The sequence below is a fragment of the Castanea sativa genome, chromosome 1 (assembly GCF_040712315.1).
Source record: "Castanea sativa cultivar Marrone di Chiusa Pesio chromosome 1, ASM4071231v1".
Lineage (NCBI taxonomy): Eukaryota > Viridiplantae > Streptophyta > Magnoliopsida > Fagales > Fagaceae > Castanea > Castanea sativa.
This window is the reverse complement of record NC_134013.1, coordinates 70,365,929-70,375,864: the sequence shown is the minus strand read 5'-3', so window position 1 is coordinate 70,375,864 and position 9,936 is coordinate 70,365,929. Positions and strand designations below refer to the sequence as shown.

The 9,936-nt window shown below is 30.7% G+C and overlaps 1 long non-coding RNA gene across 1 annotated transcript; it reads right to left on the bottom strand.

Moving 5' to 3' along the window:
• Positions 1-886: 886 nt before the first annotated feature.
• On the bottom strand, positions 887-4,417 carry LOC142630003 (uncharacterized). Its single transcript, XR_012843182.1, has 3 exons — positions 4,176-4,417; positions 4,013-4,083; positions 887-1,046 (listed from the first exon to the last, which is right to left on the bottom strand). It is a non-coding gene; the product is annotated as an uncharacterized LOC142630003 (long non-coding RNA).
• Positions 4,418-9,936: the final 5,519 nt, after the last annotated feature.

The window sequence follows — 9,936 nt, the reverse complement described above, 5'->3', positions numbered from 1 at the left end:
TATCTCAACACAACACAAACACAACTCACCAACACAAATTTCCACCCTAACATATCCTTCGACGTATGACTAGTTGACAAAGAAGACTTCTGATACTAAATGTGGATGTTTTAATCAAACGGACAACATTTTCCTCCAAATTTGGTTGAAATAACCTCCTTCAACACATTTCATAGCAGTCCATAAGATTATCAAACACTACAAAAAAAGAGTCTACTAGCGAGGATAGAATACCCTCGCAAAAATTCAAATATCGTCGCAAAAGGTTATTAGCGAGGGCATATGGCCCTCGAAGGCCGTTGTATTTGCTCTTGTTGCTAAAAGAGATTTTGCGACCATACCTTCGCAAATAGATAATTTACGAGGGCAATCCACCGTCGTTACTGAACAAATCCACCCTCACAAATATATTACCAAACGACGAGAAAAGTCGACGACTTATTTTTAGCGAAGGAAAGCAGTCGTCGTTAACAACTATTTGTGAGAACCTTTATACCCTCGCAATTAGTTATTTGCAAATTTCAAATTAACGATATACTTTTTAAAGAAAAATAATGCCGTCGCTAAAATTTATTTTTAAGGGCTTTTAACCCCTCGCAATTAGTTATGAATAATAGTGACGACATTAAGTTGTCGCTTAAAATTTTTTTGCAAGGGGTTAATTGGCATCACTATTCTATAAATTGCGAGGGACTTTTTTGTCACTATAAAATTATTTATGACCAAATTTTTGTGTCATCGGTGATAACATTTTATATAATTTTTGTAATATTTAATTATTTTATATAATTTTTTTTAACTATCATGTTACGATAGTCCAATAATTACTAAAAATTGATCAATTGAAAGATAAAAATTCATATAAGTTCAAACTTTAAAATATAGAATATACAAAGAAATTCTAAAATTAAACCTTGTTTTAAACTCAAACAACTAGAATTATGACAAGATCTATACTAGTTTTCCTCTGAGTTACCCTCCAAGCTAATTTCAACCTCCCTCATGTTATTGATTGAGTTGTCCTCTTCATCTCTACTAGTACCATCCTTAAAAAAACAAAACAAAACATTAAACATTAAACATAATTCATACACTAGAATATTGACTTTTATAAAAATAATAACAAATAATGGTTAAAGAGAGTGCAAGAGAGATAGAGAGAATTCATGACATGTATTTCATTTATACTCACCCCCTAATCTCCATCCATCCATATATCCACCATCTTTTTCCAAAAGAGTGTAGGAATGAAGGAAGGACCATTCTTATAACAATCTTCTTTCTCTGTGTATTTCTTAAAAATAGGATTTTTAATGTGAAACATCCAATCAGAATAACAGCGTTTCACCAATTCTACAAATTCATTCTTCACTTCCTCATATGGTTGCTTATGCTTGAAATGTTGAGCTCTATAGCAAGCATATAGAGTTTCGAGCTCAGATCTTGGGTATTCACTAAAAGCCGTCCAGGCTCCATTTAGTTTTTGGTAAAAAAGAATAGTAATCTCTTGAGTAGCTTTTGGTGTGATGATTCTTCCTTTACTTTTACCTTCCCTTGCCATGTCTGCCTTTTTTTTTTATAAGCCGTTGCCACGTCTACCTACTATTAGTTAGTATTAATATGATGAAAGTATATAATATAAATATGTATTTCCAATATGATTGTGTTAAAGACATGACCCACTAGTAAAATATGATACTCTAGTATAAGATGATGCTAGACCTTATCCTCAATCCAACAATACTTATTGCTACAATCAACACACAAATAATTGATTTTCATATCTTTATTTATTGAATGTTTAAATGAATACTCAAGAAAATTTTCAACCCCATTAATATATCTAGTAGAATGATGCATCCAAAATTTATCAACTGACATTTTATCTACTCTCTATAAAGCATCATATTATATAACTAACAACAATAATGGTTGCTAACACATGTATAATTATTCATTCTTAAAAATAACTAGCACAGTTAACATTAGGTCTTGATAAATAGAAATACCAAGGATTCGCATATTTGGCCACAAAATAGAAATATCAACACAACCTAAAGCAAATCTCAGGCCAAAAAATTGAGATTGGACAAATATGTTGTCAACAGCGTCATCCTAATTAACTTTTTCAAGTCATCTATAGATTTTCAGCTCACTACAAGCCTTACACATTTAAAACTCACATAAGAGAACTCTACAAAATTTCTACATTTAACATTCCTTATAGTGTTCCGAAAATTACCACAATATATATATTTTCAATAAGATACAAAAGTTTGAATTTGCCTGTATACGACATAAAAATAAATAAATAAATAAACTAATTATAAAAAACATATATAAATAAATAGCTTCAATCAATATCAGTATAGATATATATGACTAAAAAACCAAATATAGTTGATAAGATGCACATTCTTATGCTCCAATAGTTCTGTGATGCTATTTTTCACAAATTAATGAATGGAATCACTTCCCTGTAGTACAAACTACAGTGATTTTTACCTACCAAGAAGCGGGCACAATATTGTGTTTTCAAATGGTAAGAAAACCATCATTAAAAAAATTTCATGTTACGGCACCCGCAAATCCAATAATCCTTTCTTAAATCATAACGTGCAGCAACAATTTTAATGAGGTGCACTCTTCACCACATACCATTATTGACAGGATTAACCATATTCTATTGTGTACCCGTAACTTCCTGCTCTTTAGAGATCTAAGTTTCAAAGGCCACCAAAAAAAGAAAAAATATATATAGAAAATATACATGAAATAAAAATAAAAGCATGGTTTCCCAAATTTACATAGTTTTTATTTTATTTTTATTTTCATCAAAGACATCATTGGATGGCATTTTGGTAGGCAAAGTGCCAAAGTCCCCTATAAAACAATCTCACAAATTACAACTATAAATTGGGGTTAAGAAGTATAATAATTTACATATTATTTTACTTGGAAATCAAAACTATGTAGGCCAATCTCCTAGCAAACTCCTTGATTAGCGACCATTTGGATTTTTAACCACACTTTTAAGTACATATATGATTTAATTTGCCTATATTTAACTCCTAAAAAAGATTAAGTTGATAATTGTAAAATAATAGGCTTCTATGTTTGATAATGTTCTATGTGGGTGTATTGATTCCCAAAAGTAGAGATGGGACGTTAGGCATAAAGCTGGTGGATAAGGATAATGACCAATTTAATCCATAGCCGCAAAGCAAATTAGTAATGTGAGATACACAACATTTTTTTACGATTTTTCATACTTTAGTGAGGTGATAAGTTGTTATTGATTTCCCACATGATTCCACTACTAACGTCCCTTTGTTATTTTTCATTCATAACTTACCACATCCCAACGGTTCTAAAAAAAGTATTTTTATATGTCTAAACTGTTACAAATTTCACATATGAGCCGTATGGTTAGTTAAGTAATAGAGTTTAACATTGAAAACTAACGACAAAAATGAGTAGTTAGATTGGTTAATATAATATAAGGTTAATATAATATAATTGTATCCAACTCTCTTTTCTTTTCTTTTCTTTTTTTCTTTTTTTAGAAGAAATTAAATCCAAATCTAATGGCTTAAGTTTTGGGTCAATTGACTCAATTGGTGTCTCTAACCACAGCCAAAGACTTAATATGCTATCTGAATCTTATTATGGATGGATTGGAGTGGAATCTAAGGCATAGCCAATAATTTTTTAGTGGCTATTCCGAATTCTTCAGCCAAAATAATAAACAAATAAATGCAAAACCAATAATTTTTTAGTAGCTATTCCAAATTCCTCAGCCAAAATAATAAACAACATGCAAAACCAATAATTTTTTAGTAGCTATTCCAAATTCCTCAGCCAAAATAATAAACAAATAAGTGCAAAAGGACTAGCTATTCTATATGCAAATCTTTTGGTTGTAGAAAGGATGCCATATTTCATGAAATAGTATCTTGCATTAATCATATAGAAAATATTTGGAGGGTATGGCAAAGGCAGGGGAGAATACCTGCGATGATTCTGGTAGAAATTGTCAAGCTGATAGTACACATATATAGGCTGCTTCATTCGCTTTGGTACCTTTCCAGATAAACAAGAAATAAGAAGTTAAGTTTAGCCATTTTGTAAACTTAGGAACTAGGAATTTCTTTTAAATTAAAACTTTCTATCACCATAAAAACACAATAGGTATCAGAGAATGATATTGCCAGAGACGTTACAGTAGCTTCCAAGATCCCCTCCTACTACTCAGCGTAGTCAAAGGTGAGCCAAACACTCACCTCGACACTTAGGCAAGCCACTCTCTATGGAAAAATTTTAAAATACAGTAGTTTGTCAAATTTCACTTAGAAGAAAAAAGCCACAAAACCCATAAAACTTTCACCAATTCCAAACCCAGATTTCACAAAAATCAAAACTTATAGTGAGGGAAAAGCTAAAAAAAAAAGAGGAGGGCAGATCGGGGAGAAGGAGATCGTGAGAGAGAGAAGGGAACGATCATGAGGGAGAGAGTGAGGCGGCGGCTGAGGGAGATGTGGTGGCGACGGTGGCTGGGCTGGGTGGCGGCGACGATTGCTGGGCCGTGAGAGAGAGACAGAGAGAGAAGGAGAAAGGAAAAAGAGAGGGTTTTGTTGTGAGGGAGTGAGTGAGGATTAGAGGGAGTGCTGAAAAAAAATTTAAGTGGGTGGGAAAAACGAAATTCTATGCAGGAAAAGGCAAAAAAAAAAAAAATTTGCTGAAATTTAATATTATTGCAGCAGTTTCCAAGTGCCCTTTGGACCATTGTACTAGTAGTTAAGAGGTAAAAGTTAATAATTTGTATTTATTATAATTTGAGATTATTACATTTTTTTAATTACAAAAAAAACTAAAGAGTGATAAAAAAAAATCACTCACAAATGTATAATATTCATCATACACTTAGATTTGTCAAAATTCATATCGAATTAAAAAGTATAGGGTTAGGTTCAAGTTACACCTGATGTAACTCAAAAAAAAATGTTACAACACCCAATAACTTATTATTAAATTCATATTTTGCAAATCCAATCGTTGGATTACATGTTGTATATGTTCTTAACACGCATGTCAATTTTCATGACAATCAGATGTAATTTACCATTTGATATTTAAACTCATCTTTTATGATTGATGATATGCCTATTAATTTACAAAAACTTGAATTTAGACAATTGATTGATGATATGCCTATTAATTTTTGATCACCTTAAAATTTTTTAAGCATGAAAAATATATGAAGATAATGTAATTTAATGGTAGATTTATCAAAATTTACATCGAATTAAGAAATATAGGGTTGGGTTCTGATGGGGTATGATAAAATACCAACTTCAACGCCGTCCATGGAGGTCGTCCAGGACAAGGCCAGTAAAGTGAAGGTTATAAGAACCTTGTCCATGAAAAGCTCGTTCACGCAGGAAGATGCTTGGATGAGCTTTGCATGGCCAAGTGGCAAAACCGCGCCGTCTTGTCCAAGTCAGTCATAAACCTTGTCCTAAATAAGGTCGTCCATAGGGGAACGACCATCCTCATAAACGAATCATGCTCAACAGAAGGACCCTTGGACGAGCTCTTGACACTTAGGAAAATCCTGAGTGTGTACAGCAACTACGTATCACACGCATAACTTCCAATGATCGTTATGTGAGAAAAATGTAACTCCTAAACGGTTATGAAAGTTATCACTGAACCCTCACACCTCCTCAAAACTAGGAGAGGTTACAAATTTAATAACTGTTCTTTGGACACTATAAAAAGGCTCATTCAGACCAGAAAAAAGGTACGTTTTTACACATCCTAAAAAGTTGGAACTCCAAAACTTGAGAGAGAAAAACTAATTTTGCCATCGGAGGGTTCTTGGCCAGCGATCCCGGTTACTTTTGATTGTTTTTCTTCCTTTTTCAGGCCATCAAGACAGCCAGTAGTCATTTCAAGTCCGAAGCATCCAGCCTACTGATTTTCTTCGCATCATCAAGTTCAAATTACACCTGACGTAACTCTAAAAAATGTTACACCATCCAATAACTTATTATTGAATTCATATTTTGAAAATTCAACCATTGGATTACATGTTCTATATGGTCTTAACATTCATACCAAGTTTCATGCCAATCGTATGTAATTTACCATTTCATCTTTAAACTCATCTTTTATGCGTTATTTTAAACTACAAAAACTTAAATTTAGACAATTGATTGATAACATGCCTATTAATTTTTGATCACCTTAAAATTTTGTAAGCATGAAAAATATATAAAGATAATGTAATCTAACGGTAAATTTATCAAAATTTACATGGAATTAAGAAATATAGAGTTGGGTTTGAGTTACACCTGACGTAACTCTAAAAAATATTACACTACCCAATAACTTATTACTGAATTCATATTTTGAAAATTAAACCGTTGGATTACATGCTCTATATGATCTTAACATGCATGCCAATTTTCATATCAATCGGATGTAAGTTACCATTTGATCTATAAACTCATCTTTTATGTATTATTTTAAACCACTAAAACTTAAATCTAGACAATTGATTGATGACATGGCTATTAATCTTTGATCACCTTAAAATTTTGTAAGCATGAAAAATATATAAAGATAATGTAATCTAACGGTAGATTTGTCAAAATTCACATCGAATTAAGAAATATAGGGTTGGGTTCGAGTTACACCTGACGTAACTCTAAAAAATGTTACACTACCTAATAACTTATTACTGAATTCATATTTTGAAAATGCAACCGTTGGATTAAATTTTCTATATGGTCTTAGCATGCATGCCAATTTTCATGCCAATTGGATATAATTTACCATTTTATCTAAAAACTCATATTTTATGCATTATTTTAAACTACTAAAACTTGAATCTAGACAATTGATTGATGACATGGCTATTAATCTTTGATCACCTTGAAATTTTGTAAGCATGAAAAATATATAAAGATAATGTAATCTAACGGTAGATTTGTCAAAATTCACATCAAATTAAGAAATATAGGGTTGGGTTCAAGTTACACCTGACGTACCTCTAAAAACTATTACACTATCCAATAACTTATTACTGAATTCATATTTTGAAAATCCAACCGTTAGATTACATGTTCTATATAGTCTTAACATGCATGCCAATTTTTATGCCAATCAAATGTAATTTACCATTTACTCTATAAACTCATATTTTATGCATTATTTTAAACCACTAAAACTTGAATCTAGACAATTGATTGATGACATAGTTATTAATCTTTGATCACGGTGAAATTTTGTAAGCATGAAAAATACATGAAGATAATGTAATCTAACGGCAGATTTGTCAAAATTCACATCGAATTAAGAAATATAGGGTTGGGTTCGAATTACACTTGATGTAATACTAAAAAATGTTACACCACCCAATAACTTATTATTGAATTCATATTTTGAAAATCCAACCGTTGGATTACATGCTTTATTTGTTCTTAACATGCATGCCAATTTTCATGCCAATCGGATATAATTTACCATTTAATCTATAAACTCATCTTTTATGCATTATTTTAAACTACAAAAACTTGAATTTAAACAATTGATTGATGACATGACAATTAATATTTGATTACCTTGAAATTTTATAAGCCTGAAAAATATATGAAGATAATGTAATTTAACGGTAAATTTGTCAAAATTCACATCAAATTAAAAAATATAGAGTTGGATTTAAGTTACACGTGTTGTAGCTCTAAAAAAGTTACATCACCCAATTACTTATTATTGAATTCATATTTTGAAAATTCAACCATGGATTACATGTTCTATATGTTATTAACATGCATGTCAATTTTCATGCCAATCGGATGTAATTTACCATTTGATCTATGAACTCATCTTTTATGCATTATTTTAATGGGGAGAAATTTTTATTCACTTTTTGGAGAGAGAGAGAGAGAGAGTACAAGAGGCTGAAATTCTTGAATTTTAGGCTACTATTTTGAAGTTGAAAGTGCTATCATTTTTTTTATGGGTACAATTATTTAGAAAATAAGGACAGACCTTTCTTATATAGGATGTGTATAACAGTTTTTTTTTTTAGACTGTAAACAAAATGTTCATCTAAAGAATACAAAGTGCTATATATTTATGGGTTTCTTTTTATTTTTCTTTAAATTTTAGAATAACTTTTCTCTCCAAAAAAAAATAATATTTTATTGATTTTTTGCGAAGGTCAATTGTGACCCTCGCAAATAATTTAGTATTAGTAAGGGCATATTTTTAGCCCACACACAAAATAAACTTTTTGCAAGGGCTTTTTATGGTCCCTCGGAAATAATTTGGTGGGAACATTTCCCTCCAAATTTTTTGACATTTTAATGATTATTTGTGAAGGTCAATCCTAGCCTTCGCAAATAATTTAGTATTAATGACAGTTTTTTTTTAACTGTCACAAATAATACACTTTTTGCAAGAGATTTTTAATTGTTCATCGCAAATAATATGGAGGGAAAATTTTCCTCCAAAATATTAGTATTTGTGACGGTTATAACACATAATTGCGACAGTTTTTTTTATCGGTCACAAATATTTCACATTTTACTAAGTATTTGCGAGGGCTTTATTTTGCCATCTCAAATAAGAAATTTTGAGAGGATTTTTTGAGTCCGTCAAAAATTTTTGGTCGCTAATAGACATTTTTTTTTGTAGTGAAATGACAAAAGGGGGGGAGAGGAGTAGACTTAATAGAAAAATGTTTTCTTTGAACTATATAATTTAAAGGATAATGCACATGACTTAATAGAAAAATATTTGATGGAATTTTTTATACAAAAAACTAAATTGATGGATATAATATATCTTGATAAAAACATGTTTCAAGTATAAATTACACACATACATGTGTGTGTGTTATTTTGTGGTTTTTAAAATTATTAATATATTTAGTCTTTTTTTTACCCTGCCACTGAGATTATCCATGTATATTAAATCTCATTACTTATTATAAATGATTTAAATATGTCACATGATTATTATTGAATATGTTATAGGAGAGGAAAAATATGTATTGGAAAAAGTTGATTATATTGTCAATTTGAATTTCTTCCAACCTAGGATGGAGGAAATTTATGACTATATCAAAATGGTAGACAAGTGCTTACGATCAACTTATTGGGTTTTGATTGTTGTTTTCAAATTGTGGTGTCTATATAAAGAACAAGTAAAAGGGAAAATCCAATTAATTTGATAGTTATAACTGACAAGTGTCTCATAATAAGTGAAAAATTTGTGATGGACAAATGTCACAATCTGAAAACATACGATCATATCAATACATAGAAGGTCATTAGTTACGTACACCTAAAACGCTATTCTTAAAGTAGTGCTATATATCTTCCACACATGGTGCCTTCCTCAATCAATCCAATTTAGAACCTTATGCGTTCCTCAAAGAATATATGATATACGATCGTATTGACAACCAGTAGGCACCAATCATTGTGTTATATATAGGATAATAGGACGGCTTGCCTCAAGTGTACCAAAGTGTACTTCCTTTTAGCACCTTCTAAGGTTTAGGCACAATACACTTCATTTTAGCACCTTCTAAGGTTTAGGCATCTGTGTTTGGAATCTAGGGACTACGATACATCCATAGACATAGTGGGCACTTATTGCTAATAAGGCGTACTAGGACGAAGGTGAGTGCGTTGTCATAATGTGTTTTAATCGATAATAGAATTTGATTTCATAGAGTCGGTTTAATGATATATATATATATATATATATATATATATATATATATATATATATATATATATATATATATATAAAAGCGATATTTGATGCTAGATTTCTTATTCAATAGCAAGATATTTCACTAGTTAAGAAAACATTCACGATTTAATGGATAATTAATCCAATTGTATTATAGGATCT